At 39.2% G+C, this 14,285-nt stretch overlaps 2 protein-coding genes and 1 long non-coding RNA gene across 13 annotated transcripts in view; 1 reads left to right on the plus strand and 2 right to left on the minus strand.

The window, feature by feature from the left end:
* The window catches only part of LPP (LIM domain containing preferred translocation partner in lipoma), a 739,054-nt gene that overhangs the window by 638,186 nt on the left and 86,583 nt on the right, over window positions 1-14,285 (minus strand). The gene's annotated exons all lie outside the window — the stretch shown is intronic.
* SST (somatostatin) overlaps window positions 1-14,285 on the plus strand; it is a 1,150,223-nt gene that overhangs the window by 574,747 nt on the left and 561,191 nt on the right. The window lies entirely within an intron of this gene.
* On the minus strand, window positions 6,588-14,280 carry LOC126948046 (uncharacterized). The gene is made up of 2 exons (XR_007723321.1): window positions 12,718-14,280; window positions 6,588-7,523 (listed from the first exon to the last, which is right to left on the minus strand). It is a non-coding gene; the product is annotated as an uncharacterized LOC126948046 (long non-coding RNA).

Below are 14,285 nucleotides of genomic sequence, written 5' to 3' on the forward strand. Positions count from 1 at the left end.
GTATCCCAAGGAGGAAGACGCCTACAGAACACAGAATGTTCTCCTTTAGGTCCTTCAAAACCTTGGCTCTGATTCTCCCTTCACCATGCAACGACTCTAACAAACAATTCCATTTCTGTAGCATCCAAGGCAGAGCAAAAACATAGGCAAGCCAATTAACCAAAAGCTCTTGCTCCCAGATGTGTATAAAAGTGGCACTGAGTTTATCATGGGCTACCTTATACATCAATTAATGCAAGCCAGTTTCCTCCCCATTCCACCACAGAAACCCTGATTTGCTGTTTTTAAAGGGGGTTGGGGAGTTCCAGGCCTAACCTGATGAGGACTAGATACAAACTGTACTGACCACACAATAAAGTGAGGCCATCTTGGAACTGGCAGACAGTTCCAAATCACCATATGCAACACCTACTGAACTGATAAAATCTTACTGAGTTTTTCCTGCCCATATAAGGACAGCTTCATCTGTTTTGGCTTTCACCCTCTTTTGTAGTTTTGGAATACATCATTTGTAGAGTTTAATTTCTTCAGAATAGGTGGGCAGACCTCGTTTTAGTTTAATGTGTAGTCATGTAAATTCATGAGGCACTTATTGAGTGAAAACCATGTGCACAGATGGCCCTGAGCAAGAACCTGGAAGCAAAAAGGTGAATTAAGACACAGTCACTGACTCAGGTAGCACAACTTAACTTGCGAAACCTCCCAAATTCACTTCTCCCTCAATATAGCTTTGACCTACAAGCAGTGAAACATGGGCAGTTTGCAGGAGAGGGCACAGAGTAATCACCATGTGGCGAGGAACAAGAGGAACATAATCACACGTGCTCACAAAAAATGTATGCAGCCCCATTCTCATAATTTATTTGGGGAAGAAGGGGTGTTACAGGTTTTACTGAGAGGAGGGAAAGCACAGATAATCTCTAAACCCTCCTTTTGTTTTAAATGCCTTCTCTATTAAACATGTTAATTTTTGACAGAAGAAATGGACCAGAGAGGACGACTTGTAAAAGGTAAAGAGTTCTGTGTTGAAGTCAAAAATATGTAGGTTGTTATCAGGCTTCAGTCATTATCTACCTGGGACCTCATTTTCCTCTAACTACCCTGTTCCATTGTTTACCATCATTCTCCTTCACACCTAGTCATGGTGTAGGTTAAAAAGTAACCATCAATCTCAAATCACAGGAGAAGTATGAGAAGATATTTTCATACTAAATGGTGTTGAGACACCGGATAACCATTTGGAAAAAAGTAAAATTAGATCCATTTGTTACGTTACACACAAATAAGCTGCAGATGAATTAAGGATCTAAATGTGAAAAATGAAACTATACAGGTACTGGAAGTTAACATGCAGATAACACGGGTGTTAAGAAATGCTCTCTAACAATGAACAAAGTCCAGAAGCAATAAGAGAAATGATTCTTAAATTTGTCTCTATAAGTATAAAATTTTATGTGACTGAAAAGAAAAAAAAAAAACACTGCAATCAAAGTCAAAAGATAAACAAATTGGGAGAGATATGTGTAATATACTTCATAGATGAAAGGCTAATATATCTAATTTCTGAAGACTTTTCTAATTGAGAAAAAGACCAAAAATCCAATTTAAAAAAAAGGGGGAGGCTGGGTGCAGTGGCTCATGCCTGTAATCCAAGCACTTTGGGAGGCCGAGGTGGGCAGATCACTTGAGGTTAGGAGTTCGAGACCAGCCTGGCCAACATGGAAAAACCCCATCTCCATGAAAAATACAAAAAATTAGCTGGGTATGGTGACACGCGCCTATACAATCCCAGCTACTCGAGAGGCTGAGGCAGGAGAATCACTTGAACCTGGGAGGCAGAGGTGACAGTGAGCTGAGATCGTGCCATTGCACTCCGGTCTGGGCAACAGAGAGAGAGACTGTCCCCAAAAAATAATAATAAAATTTAAAAATGGGCAAAAGACATGAGCAGGTAACTCACAAAAAAAGAACTCACAAAATGAATACATATGGACATTAAATACATAAAGATGCTTAACTTTACTCCTAATAGGACACATGCAAATCAAAACTATACTGAGATACCATTTCTCATCCATCAAATTGGCAACAATTCATGAGCTTCACAGACATTCTGTAGTTGGGAATGCTGGTGGGACATTCCATCAGAGAGAAATTTGGTAACTAAAACACTTCACAAAACATTTACTCTTAACCCAGCATTCCCATTTCTAAGACTCTATCCCAAAGATATATCTAATGATATGGAAATACATATGTAAAATGCTATTCATTGCAGAAAACCACCCAACTGTCCAAGCATAGCAAATTGGTTGAGCAAGAGAGAAGAAAAACAAAAAAAGGGAAGAAGGAAGAAAGGGAGGGAGGAAGAGAAGAAGAAAAGAAGAGAGGGAGCATAAAAAAGAAGAAAAAATTTCACAAAATCAGAGTGCAAAGGAAAATATACAATATGCTATCTTTTGTGTAAGAAAGAAAAGGAAATGTTATATATATATAACATTTTAATCCTGATTTTATATATATATATATATATATTTTATAAATATATATATAAAATCAGGATTAAAAAGAAATACCAGAAAGATAATCAAGAAAACCTCCAAGAGATGTAGGGAATAACAAGGTAGAACAAATATCTGAGAGACTGGCACTGCTTTTGGTTTAGTTTTGGCTTCTGGAAGCATGTTAATGTTTTACATATTCAAAAAATAAAATTAAACGAACTAGGATGGGAAGGAAGGAAACTAAAACTGATAGCAAACTGAAGCATTTGAACCCAACTGTATTTTAAATGAACATAAGGACATTAGGATGTAGGGGAAAGAGACATGACAAAAGAACTAATCCAGGTAATCCCTGAAGAGCATTTGACAATATACCCTCAGTCTTGGGCAGGGTTAAGTTGAAGGAGGAGCACCATAAGCAAATCCTCAACTCTTTTTCACAGATTTGTTTTGTGTAGTAAGTGATATTAGCAAATTATTAGTGGTAGTATTTGTATATACATATATATATATGCCTCCATATACTTACAGATATACATATACATGTAGGTTTTGTTTATATATATATACTTTTATATATAAAATTTCCTAGCTCCAGTCATTGAAAGAGCCTATAAGTGAAGGCACCAGAGTAGTAATGAGCACACCTCGCACTCAGATATTGGTCTCTAACATCATTCTGCACTTAAAAAGAGTGAGGACATAATGAAGACACAGTTGACTTCATGGCTGGGACAGAGAATATACAAGACCAAACTAGAACCTCTTTTTCTTCCAGCAATTAATCAATTGCTAACAACAACAAAGATGATGGGTACATGTCTCAAGGGCACAGGAGTCAACTTGATACAGCTCCCATTGACCAAATCTGGGGTAATTTGACAGTCAAAATAATTATATAGCAGGAATGAATTATGAAAGATTGAAACAGGAATCTTGAAGACCATAACCGAAAAAAAGAAAGAAAGAAAGAAAGAAAGAAAGAAAGAAAGAAAGAAAGAAAGAAAGAAAGAAAGAAAGAAAGAGAGAAAGAAAGAGAGAAAGAAGAAGAGAGAGAAAAAGAAAAAAGAAGAAAGAAAAAAGAGAAAGAAGGAAGGGAGGGAGGGAGGGAGGGAGGGAGGGAGGGAGGAAGGAAGGAAGGAAGGAAGGAAGGAAGGAAGGAAGGAAGGAAGGAAGGAAGGAAGGAAGGAAGGAAGGAAAAAGAAAAGAAGAGGAGAGGAGAGGAGAGGAGAGGAAGAGAGAGATGGGGGAGAAGGAAGGAGCTCCCGCATACAGTAGAACGCAGAATGCCAAATGATGAATGTGAAGAGAGTAGTAACATGGAATCCTAATTTTGCAGCCATCATACTTAATACTGGTTTAGGAGGAAATGTAGGGTAATATTTTGACGAGGAGCAACAATAAAGTGTCTCCCCATGGATAGCTTAATAATTGCAAAGGAAAGAATACCTATACTGCAGAGAAACTGGACAATGCCTTGATCAGTTGATCAGTTGCTCAAAATTAACATCCCCAATGATGGATAAATGGACACATAAGACTCCAGATGTGACACCTGAGCGAGACACATCATCTTTGTAATATTCCTTCGGGGAATGCATAATTGAATCAAAATGTGAAGAAACAAGTGGCTAATACAAAATGAGGAATACTATATTTGTAAAGGGGGAGAACACGATGTTCTACAAAAGTGTCAATGACATAAAAGATAAAGAAAGGCTGTGGAAATGTTCCAAATCAAAGGAGACTAAAGAGACTTGACAATTAAATGCACTACCTGACCTTACGCTGGACTGTACACTGAAGGCAAAAAAGCAGTTTTCTTCAAGGACAGAACTGGGCCACCTGACAAAGGACAAGTACAGACAGTAGATTGAAGTATTGAATCAGTGTCAAATGTACAGAAGCTGATTACCATACTGTGAATATGAGGAGACTGTCTGTATTCTTTTTATTATTAGGAAATACACACCATACTTAGGGGTAGAGGCAATGATATATGTGACCTACTCTCAAATACTTCTGGGAAAAAAAAATACATATATATATATATGGGGTGGGGGAGAGCGTGTGTGTGTGTGTGCATGTGTGTAGAGAGAGAGAGAGAGGAAGGGAGGGAGGAAGGGGGAGGATGATAAAGCCAATGGGATAAAATGTTAACAATAGACAAATCTGGGTAAAAGTATATGGCTATATTGGACTATGCTTATTTTGCAACTTTTTAAATAAGTTTAAAATCATTTACAATCAAAAGTTAAGAAAAAAACCATCAGAAAGAGGAGAGGGGGAAATGTAATAACTGAGAATTAGCTCTATTTTCAAACATGATTTTAAAATAATAAATTAAGCACAAGCAATTTTATTTCACATATTTATGTATATATACATATATACATATATTTCAGAGCTACACAAAGAATTTTGCATATTTTCTTTTTTTTTTTTTTTTTTTTTGGACACAGTCTTGCTCTGTCACCCAGGCTGGAGTACAGCGGCAAAATCTCAGCTCACTGCAGACTTGACGTCCCAGGTCCAAGCGATCCTCCCACCTCAGCCTCCTGAGTAGCTGAGAACTATAGGCATGAACCACCATGCCAGCTAATTTTTAAATTTTTTGTAGATGTGAGGTCTTGGCTGTGTTGACCACTCCACTCAAACTCAAACTCCTGGACTCAAGCTAACCTCCCTCCTTGGCCTCCAAAGTGCTGGGATTAGAGGTGCGCGCCACTGCACCTGGCTATTTTAATTTCTTAATATGGAAAGTGATGCCATAAAATTTCTTCTTCTAAAACTCCTGAGGGTAGACAACACCTCACATGTCCAAGACCACAGTGGATGTATAACCAGGGCTACAGTTACAAGTTTTGTAGGTCAATTCAAGCCTCTGAAATTCCAGTTCACTATGTTTGCAACCTGAGTACTATTTCCCTTTTACAAAGAGCAAGTTTAGAGTTGGAAGATGAGCTATATCTAACAACGTAATAGCCAGCATCAATTTTTAAAAATGTATTAGCAGTGGCCTTTGGGATTAAAAATTACCAAACGAATTGGTGCAGGGGAGAGCAGGGAGCTTTCCTCTTTGTCAAAATGTAGATTGGGCCACATGAGCTTCCATGACACACCTGAGCTTCCCAGCAGAAGGAAAAATGAATGAATCAGGCCTTGAAGTCTCCTTCTCAGATAAGTTTGGAGACAGAGGAAACAAAGATATAAAGGTTAGACATTATGAGGTCAAGAAACATCAACTGAATGGAACTTGATGTTGAAACAGAAACAGGTAAAATATCTGGGAAGGCAGCAAAATCCTCAGCACTCTGATTCCAAAACAAGCTCTGCTCACACACACACACACACACACACACACACACACACACACACACACATATATTTTTTATATATATATATATATATATATAATTAAAAGTTATACTGCAGCTGAACACTAGGTATTGTTCCCTTCCAAAAAGCATTAAAATATAAAGGTCAGTTATCTTAAATGGCATTTTATTGCACACGCTTTTAAAAGACCTTGAACAATTAAAGCAATGAAATATATTCCTTGCTCTCGTTTTTAAACGTTCCTAGAAGCATAAAAAGAAGGCAGGTCCCAATGCAAAAAAAAAACATTAACCCTTTCGCTCCCTCTGCCCAACATTTACTTCAAGGCTTGTAAGCCTTTTCAAGAGTTCCTATTACATTCATGTTGTTTGGGTGAATTTTGGGGTCAACCAGAGGTTTTCACTTGGGTGTCAGGGAAGTCGTAGCATAAAAATGCAGCCCAGTAAGTAAGATGTCAAGCAAGATACCATCAGAGAAATTGATATGAAACCAAGACTAGATCAACAGTTCTAAACTCTCAGGAGTTTTAAAATATAACTGAGCTTGGGTCTCACCCACAGACACTGGGATTGAGATGAGCATTGTAGGGGGGCAAGCATCTTTTGAAAGTTCCTCTGAAGATTTTAATATGTGGCCAAGTTTGCAAACCACTGGGCTAGAATATTTTAAACTCTTCTACATCCACTAAGTCTTAGGAAAATCTTCAATCCTCTGCTGCTTTACAGTGTCCTTTGATGTTGATCACATTTTTTTTTTTTTTTTTTTTTTTTTTTTTGAGATAGAATCTTACTCTGTCACCCAGGCTGGAGTGCAATGGCGTGATTTCAGCTCACTGCAACCTCCACCTCCCAGGTTCAAATGATTCTCCTGCTTCAGCCTCCCAAGTAGCTGGGATTACAGGTGTGTGCCACCACACCCAACTAATTTTTGTATTTTTAGTAGAAACAGGGTTTCACCATGTTGACCAGGCTGGTCTTGAACTCCTTAACTCAGGTGATCCGCCTACCTTGGCCTCCCAAAATGCTGGGATTACAGGCATAAGCCAACACAACCGGCCTGATCACATCATTTTATCTCTCACCTTTGCTCAATTTCCACAAAAGTGAAATGACAAAAATAACAAACCAATTTCACCAATCTATAGAAAGAAATATTAATAAATGTTAAAATCTTTTCATACATGAATATTAGTTTTGACAACATCCTTAACACAGTGTATAAAACTATTCCTTAACCTTTCAAAGGTATTGCTCTCCTACCAACTAGTCTATAAACAGATGAAGGCTCTAAAAATAGCCTCAATTTTTTTTTTTCCCACTAAAGTGCCCTGCGACTAAGACTTTAGGTGTGAGTTATACTACTCACAGAACCATTGATCTCAGGGTAAGAAGAATTCTCCAGAGGTCATCTGGACAGTCCCCTGCCTTCATGCAGAAAAGAGTTCATTATCCCATTTCACAGATGGGTCAAGTGAGGTCCAGGATATCAAAGTGATCTGAACTCAGTCACACTCAGGTCTCCACACAAACATGTCGAGCTTTTAAGTGCTGGCTGAGTAGAATTCTTTTTCTATTAATGGTTCATCTGGGCGACTTAAGACAACCAGAGTTCTCTCTCCAGGTCTTGGCTCACCAATCTCTAAGCAAAGAAGGCTGAGATCCCATCATTTCTGGTCTGAGGCTGTAAAATCAGAGAAAAGCCTCAGATGTCAATAAATTATTAAGTTACTCAATCGATTAGTAACTTCGAACAAGACATTTTGTGTGACTAAGCCTCCATTTCCCTATTTACAAAGTAAGGAAGGATAATACTATGAGAATTAAGGAACCCAGTTGATTCAGTTAAATAATTATCTGAGTCCCTCCTTTGTGTCTCATCTGTGTCAGATGGTAGGAAAATGTGGGTGTATTCACTGCTCCCACCCTGTGGGGGACTCACGGGCTTTCACCCTTTTCCAGGGAAAATGTTGTGGCTGAGTAGCAAATGTAGAAACTGGAAGGAATATTTAAGATCTCATGCCCTATTTAGACTATTTAAATTCATAAGACATGGAAAGTCAGCAGAGATTTCAGCTAAGAGAAGTGAAATACAATTGCTATATCATCTATGAAGGGGAAAGAATTCCCTGTAATTAAATATCAAAACACCGAGCTTGGGATATGAGAAGGGGCAGAAGGTGTTAATCACAAACAAATTAGTGAGATAAATTGAAGGGTATCTGCTTTCTAAAGGCTTTAGAAAGTTATTGAGGCCGATAATTACAGAAATTCTATGGGTCATCATTCCTACATGAAGGGCAGACCAATGAAACAGACACCTAGAAATATCTGCCTGATCCCAATGTTCTCAGGTACCAGAGATTTAATGTTAATGAAAGAAAAAAAAAGTTGTAGACAGCGTCTAGTTCAATAACCTCATTTTATAGATAAAAGAAGAGACAGGAATAGAGAAACATGTCTGGGATGATAAAACAATTAAAAAGTAGATAGGACATCCAAGGGATATTCTAAGTCATTTCTCCATTAGAAAATCCTCACATCATTTCACACTATGTTATGGTATCAGTCAAAAAATAAAGTAAAAAACCTTGAAAATATATTTCAACAATTATGTTCAAGAAACAGAACCTTTTCCTTTTCCTGACAAAAAAAAGAAGCATTCACAGACAAAGGAAAACAGTGAGCATAGTACAATATATTCATCATTATTTTGTTTTCTGTAAAAGCAGGGCTGGGCTGGGTGTGGTGTCTCACACCTATAATCCTAGCACTTTGGGAGGCCGAGGTGGGAGGATCACTTGAGCTCAGTAGTTGGAGACCAGCCTGGGCAACATAGTGAGACACCATGTCTACATAAAAATAAATAAATAAATAAAACCAGGGCACACCCAAATGCAATGTTATTTTGATCTAAAAAAAAAAAAAAAGTGTTGGGGTAGAAACAAGAGGGAAGCATGCTTCCTATTTTATTAAATTTACTATGTGGTCTTTATTGCATAGCTGACATTATCATATAAGGTGCCTTCTAAGAGAAGGTGAAAAGGCAAAAGGAAGGCAGAAGTGGTGGAATGAAGTTTAGGTCAGCAAACATTTACTGAGAATTTTCTCTGCTAATGGCTCTGGACCAGGATCTCTAAGGAATAGAATCATAAGAAAATACCATCCCTGCCCACAAACTGTTTAAAAACAAACAAGCCTGTAATCCCAGCACTTTGGGAGGCCAAGGCAAGTGGATCACGAGGTCAGAAGTTCGAGACCAGCATGACCAGCATGATGAAACCCTGTCTCTATGAAAAATAAAAAAATTCGTCAGGCGTAGTGGTGGATGCCTGTAATCCCAGCTACTTGAGAGGCTGAGGCAGGAGAATTGCTTGAACCCGGGAGACAGAGGTTGCAGTGAGCCAAGATTGTGCCACTACACTCCAGCCTGGGTGACAGAGCAAGACTGTCTCAAAAAAAAAGGCGGGGGGGATTGGTGGAGTGGGAAACCAGGCAGAATTATGCTAATAATTTACCCTAATACAAGCCTTGAATGATGAGTACAAAGAAGAGGACAAAAATCACCACTAACAACGGACCAAGAATGAGACACCAGGTGGCCACCCATTAGACATGGTCCATGCCCTCAAGGGACATATGGCCTGGTAAGGAGATACAAAATCATTCATCCATCATTCATTCACTCAGATTCATTGAAAATCTACCATGAACCAGGTACCGACGTACATGCTGAGGCTTCAGAAAAGAGCAGGACACGACCGAGTTCACACTTCAGGGCAGACAACAAACACATAATGCTGAGTAGGCACCAGGCAGTGTGATTAAGCCAAAGGAGACTTGCTTTAAAAGAGTAGGTTACTCAGAGGATAGAGGGGTAGGTTATTAGAGATGACATGGAAAAGGCACCTTTACAACAAACGATCACACTTTTGACTCTAATACAATGGAGAATGAATAAAGTGTCTAATAGAGAAAAGTGCCACATACAGTGAGAAAGTCCTTAGGGAGTATTCTGAGCAAAGTCTTGGCCTTGAAGGAGAGGCAGAGTCTTCTAATTGCTTTGATGAATCACAGACCAAACAGTGATTCAGCTCTGAAAGAAACCTTAGAGATGGGTATTCCAAGGTCTCATGGGGTTCGTAGCAGAAGCAGGACTAGAACCCAGAACCCAAGCTGGACCACTAGACTTGTGCCTCTCCCTAAGCCCACTCTGCCTCTTCCATGTCTGTGAATGAGCTTACCACACCTAGCTATGCAAAACTGCCTAGAACCATTTCAGCAAGAAGTTCGGGTAGCATTAAAGAAGTTCCCACCTCAACAATGTCAATATTTTGTTACTGTTGTCTGGAGGAAGCATGTTTGCTTTTAAACGCTCCCAAATTAAAAGCCATTCTCAGCCTTCTTACAACTGTATATGGGCCGGGCGCACTGGCTCACTTCTGTAATCCCAGCACTTTGGCAGGCCAAGGCAGGCGGATCTCTTAAGGCCAGGAGTTCGAGACCAGCCTGCACAACATGGTGAAACCCCACCTCTACTAAAAATACAAAAATTAGCCAGGCATGGTGACGGGCGCCTGTCAGCTACTCAGGAGGCAGAAGCAAGAGAATCGCTTGAACCCGTGAGGTGGAGGTTGTGGTGAGGAGAGATTGTGCCTCTGCTCTGCAGCCTGTGCGACAGAGCGAGACTGTCTCAAAAAATAAAAATTTTTAAAATAAAATAATTAATTAAAAAAAAAAAAAAAAGATGTGGACCTGAACTCAGATTAGTGTCAGAGTGAACTTGCTAGTTAGCCTCCTTTTTCCACAGTGAAGAAATTACGCCCAGAGAGACTGAGGTTAGTCACCCTGTCCAATCACAGCACCAGTTACACGTCACCTGAACGCAGAAGGGTCTAGCACCTTTTGCTCAGTGCTGCCAGCTTGGTGGCCTATGGCCTCATTCTCGTAGCCTACAAGTGATAGACCCCAGGACAGCAAGAATCACGCCAAAAGGATAACATCAATTAGCTTGTGTATTGTAGAAACAGATCACGAGATATTAGAAGTAAAGAAAGAGAGAAAGAAACCATTTATTTCACAACTTTCCATGCAAGCTTTTCAAAGGTCCTTCCCAGATCCGGCCTTCTGCGACACCACCCCAAATCCCTGGAAGTTCGCTCTGTATTTAAACTGCCCCAAACCACGCTGTTTTCCTATCAATACCCAACAGCAAAGATGGAAAAGAATTGCCAATTTCTTGTGAATCCTGAAGATTTCCTTTATGAGTCATGGGAAACTAAAATAACCTGAGGGGTAGGGGGAACTGTAGAAACAGTTTTAAATCGGTTCTCACTAGTTTGTTCCACAGTGTGGTATAACTCCTGAAAACAGAAAAAAATGAAGTTTCTAGAGTTGATGCAAAAATAGGACTTTTTGTTAGGTTGTGTCAGTTGTCACTGTGGCATTTCTTATTAGTATTTTTCTTACCATCATTTTTTTTGTTATATTAATTATAGTTTGATCACTGTAGGAGCTATTTTGAATCTATGGGACTTTCCTAACCAGATTGTTTTGGCATTTTAAAGTTACTCACATTCAGGGCCTAAACAATATGGCAAGTATCTTTTTTCTCTCTCTTTTTTATACTCAAATTCTGAACAAAGGAACCATCTGTTCTCTCTCTGAAAACATCAGCCCTTGTTTTCATTTTTCATTAATAATAATGCCTCAAACTTACATAATCTCTTTCTCCAACTTGCTTATTAAAGCATTTTGTAGACATTGCCTCATTCATCTTCAATATCATCCCCTACAAACTAAGGAGAAAGGGGAAATGTTTGCTAATTTTCACTTAGATAAGTGATTATCGGATGTTTAATGAATTTTGCATGAATGATGGCATGTTAGCCTCAGAAGGGACCTTGGTGATCACCTGGCCCAGTTCTGGCTCTTGCATTTGTAAAATGAAGACCCAGAAAGGAGAAGTGATTTCACATTCTATTTGTGTACCTATTTGTGTAATTCTCTACTCCTGACTGTAAGCGGTGAGGGTAAGAACCGTGTCTTTCACAGTTTTGTACCTCCGGTACCTGGTGGGTAAAAGTAATTTGTTGAATGGATGAAAATGCTTGCAAGTAGTCACACAGGTGGCTATGACAGAGCTGGGGTCAGAGCTCTACTCTCCTGCCTTCCCATTCAATGTGTGTGTGTGTGTGTATGTGTGTTTCTTTTTCTTTCCTTCTTCTTCTTATCTCTCTCTCTCTCTGTCTCTCTCTTTTTATAACACAATATAGACCTGAATGCAAGAAGAATCAAGCAGAAACACAACTAAAAAGGTGATGAGGATGGAGAGGATAAAAAGCAGGCTTTTACCTATAAGTGAGAAATATGTTGAACAAACCCAGTAAAAATCAAGTTGAGCCAATCAGCCATGCTAAAACGTAACCCATGTTAAGGCTGAGTCTCTAAAAGTTCTGCATGCCTTATGTGTGCCATATATTTAAGGATTTAATGGATTCCTTAAACATTACCCAACTGAGGAAATGATCTGTCTTAACGTCCAAGGACAGCATGCCTCCTTAACACCCATTAGCCCAAAAAAAGCACACCATCCACCCTGTGATTTGGCCTCATCACTCACTGTAACTCAAGAGGACGTACAGCGTCAGAATCATGAAATCTACCAGCCCAAAGCTTTCCAATGAGCAGAGATCACTGGAATAAAGACTTTTTTTCCAAATGCCTAACTGGAAGTCAGAAACTCATTTGGCATGTTTCTTCTTACTTTCAGAATGTCCTATTCCCCACCATTACTCTTTAAAGTTATAGGGAAAATAAATTGTTCCTAGAAAAACAAGTTAAATCTATTTTGAATTCTATCATCTGAAATTACTTACATAGTAGTAGTTATAACAAAGTCAATAATTCTCGAAGATTCTTTGAAAATAGGTTGTCCATGTAGATGAGAAAGCTGTAGGTCTGAAGAGATAAGGAAATCTTTTATTTTTCAGTAAAAGAAAAAAAGAAAAGATATCAGAGGGCCAAGAAGAACTCAAGTATATTATAACATGGTCTCACATGAAGTACATCAGTTACAGATACAAGCAGGAAACAAACTAGCTTGACAATAAAAACAAATCAACATAAATGAACCTTCAAACAACTCTGATGACTTTTTCTCCCCCAAAGGGAAACATGAATGGAGATCAGAAGGAGGAGAAGAGAAAAAGATGAGGAACAAGTAGGGAGATGCTTAAATCCCTAACACAGCATGTCTCACACAAACACAGCAGGCTGCCGAGGGTGTCTGGGGCTGTCCAGCACACAGCGGACAGGCATTTATATCCAGTCATGCAGGATCAGCTGGAGAAACGTACAGCATGTACTTCAGGGCAAACAGCTGCAGAGAGGCCTGCGCAGATAACAGCAGGTTGAATTCACGCTGTATCAGTAGTCCTATCCATACCCACCACTTTCTGCTCCTAGAGTGTCAGGCTATCCCCATGACCATTTATCATTCTTACAGCCGCTATGTAGAACATTAACCCTCTATTAACACTTCCCTGATAAAATTGTGCCCATTTCACATGTAGGGACATTCTCACTGTCTTGCTACCTCTAAAATCGTCACTTTAGACTATGCATACATACCCCGTAACATCCTAACATTTTTCATTTAAAAATAAAATAATCATATAGTTAAGGACATATAAAAGATTCACAAAATGTTCCCTAACTGGCCTTGCTCTCCACACGGAACTTTTTCAGAGGATTACTTTAATATAGCCAATGGGGAGGTTCATTCACTAAGAGTGTCTCTGATCTGTGCTTGTGTGTCCGCTCAGATCACCGAGGACTGCATTTGGAGCTCGTTCCTCCCTTGCCATGCTCCTCCCACCAAAACCACATCTGAGGGAAGAATCCCAAAGAAGATAGATGTGTTATCCCACCTGAGCAGCCTTACTAGTTAACTAGTAAATATGATTGGATAATTATGATTATGCTTTTTTATATGAAAGTTTCTACTCAAGTATGTTGCTAGTCTAATATTTTAACTACTCAATTACAGCGGAATGACCTTGAGTAAGGCTCTCAGCTACTCGAGGCACATCAATTTCCTTCACTACGAAATAAATTCAGTACATGTTAGACTTCCTTCTAACTCAGAAATTCTGTGCCTATGAAGTTGCTACTGTCAAACAATCTGACCTCTCCCTCTTCATTTGTTCCTCTTTACCTCTCTGTCTCTCTCTCTCTCTCTGACACACACACACACACACACACAGACTTACCCAAAACTCCTGACTCTTATGCAGTCAACAACCTTGTTAGGCAAGTTGTAAGCAATTCCTACCCACGTCCCCCCTCACTACTTTCTGGCTTAAAATTTGATCCCAAAAGGATTTTCAAATTAGTTTATGAAAGGAAAATGAAACACACAGATACCATTTACACATAAACCCCA

This window comes from Macaca thibetana, chromosome 2 (genome assembly GCF_024542745.1).
Source record: "Macaca thibetana thibetana isolate TM-01 chromosome 2, ASM2454274v1, whole genome shotgun sequence".
NCBI lineage: Eukaryota > Metazoa > Chordata > Mammalia > Primates > Cercopithecidae > Macaca > Macaca thibetana.